Source organism: Zingiber officinale, chromosome 7B (assembly GCF_018446385.1).
Source record: "Zingiber officinale cultivar Zhangliang chromosome 7B, Zo_v1.1, whole genome shotgun sequence".
Taxonomy (NCBI): domain Eukaryota; kingdom Viridiplantae; phylum Streptophyta; class Magnoliopsida; order Zingiberales; family Zingiberaceae; genus Zingiber; species Zingiber officinale.
The window spans coordinates 48449980-48451968 of NC_055999.1; the positions used below are offsets into that span (position 1 = coordinate 48449980).

The window sequence follows — 1989 nt, forward strand, 5'->3', positions numbered from 1 at the left end:
TTCTTTTAGTCTTTTATTTCATTTATGCAAGTGTGATTTTAATTTAAGCTTGTAAAGTCCGAGGAAGGTTGTTTTAATTTTATAAGGCTATTCACCCCCACCCCCCTTCTAGTCAGCCGCCAGCGATCTAACACAGGGGAGGTGTTGCTCGATTTCGTCAGATAATCTTACCCTCGGGGTGTGACATCAACCATTCTAATTTTGATTTTTATTTTTTAATTAATTTTATATTAAAAATTCTAACTTAAATAATCAAAAATTAACCATGAATCTTTAGTTAAGTTTGATTAATTAAAGTTTTTGAATTATTAATCAATTATAAATTACTTAATTATTCTAAATTTTGAAATACTAACCTTGTTTTGCTGAGATATACCTAAAAGGTATAAATGTGTAGATGTGACTTCTTCTGAATCAATTAATTGTTCTCTCTCTGGCTCAAGTGGTGGTGCAACTAAAGGTGGTGATTCTTGGGACTCTGCTATCTCTGCAAAAGTCGCTACACATAGATCCACAACTTGTTTAGGTCTTGCAAATCTCATAATCTCAGAAGGATGTGTGAACAAAGGAGGTGATTCTTAAGATGCTGATTCAAGAACATAGCTCTCTACACTTCCTTACATATCAATAACATCATCACATATTGTGAAGAACATTCCAACATCAAAATCCTTAGCAGAAGAATCAATTATAGAAGGATCAATAACTTCACTTACATCTTTAAGTGGATCTACCTCATCACATTCATCAACTGAAAATTCAATATCATTACAATGCTTTGTAAAACTAGGAGGCGGATCTAAAAACATGCTAACCACTACATTAACATTACACTCCTCATCTGAAGAGTCCTTATCTTTATACACATCAAACAATCTGTACTCAACCATATTGATATTACAAAATTTGACAAAATCTTTATTTTTAATGGCCTTCGCTAGTCTTTGTGGAAAATGAACCCTTAGGATTGATCTTTCATTTCCCCATATTTCCTTTGAACTCATGGAGGAGGTTCAACTTATTTGTCTAATGATGGTGTAATCAACCATTGAGGGAAAGGTACTCATGGCCTTTGGGCACTCTTTGGAATAATGGAACTGAGTTTTTGTGGTCTTCTATTATTCTTCTTCTCAATTCTATACAAGTCCTCCAAAAGTTTTCATGATTCTTGCTATTTCTCAACTTAATATTATTACAATATTCACTAGACCTTGTCTGTGTAGGAGGGAGGTCATGTTTGAACCATTTTGAAACTATGCTATCGATCTTTACCTCAAACTGTTTGAACCCCTTATTTGTGACTTGTAATTTCAAAATTCTTCGGTGGTTGAACTTCATTTTGTTTAACAGACTCTTTTGCCTTCATGGCTTGCACTTCTGAAATTATTGAGGAAGTATCCATCCGACTTTTATCTAACCATTTTTAGAGGTTCAATGTCACTTGATCAATTAATGTATATGCTTTGTTCAAACTTTTGTTTATAAACCTCTAGCTGAAGAATCTAATAAATATTTATCTGAGAAAGAAATCCCCATATAGAATATGTGCTATTGCAACCATCTTTCGAAACCATGCTGAGGACATTATCTTAATAAACTTTTGAATCTCTCTCATGCTTTAAATAGCAATTCTCCATCTGCTTGAGAAAAACTTGTAATGTAATTCCTCATATACACTGTTCTACTTAGAGAGAAAAAATGATTTAGAAATCGCTGCTCCAATTGTTTCCAATCTGTGATGCTTTGAGAATGGAGAGAATAAAACCAAGTCTTTGCCCTATTCTTGATACTAAAATGAAATGTCGTCAACCGAATGGCATCTGCTGAGACACCCTCACAGTTCACCATATCACAAAGTTCCAAGAATGTCTCAAGGTGCAGATATGACATTTCTGATACTTCTCCTCCAAATTTGTGAATTGTATCATGATAATTAACTCTGGGTCCAATTGAAAATTTTTTTTCTTTGATTTGAGGATGCACAATGGG

General features: G+C 33.6%; 1 non-coding gene across 1 annotated transcript; it reads left to right on the forward strand.

The window, feature by feature from the left end:
• Positions 1–1567: 1567 nt before the first annotated feature.
• LOC122007462 lies at positions 1568–1673 on the forward strand. Its single transcript, XR_006118958.1, has one exon. It is a non-coding gene; the product is annotated as a small nucleolar RNA R71 (small nucleolar RNA).
• The last annotated feature ends 316 nt before the right edge of the window (positions 1674–1989 follow it).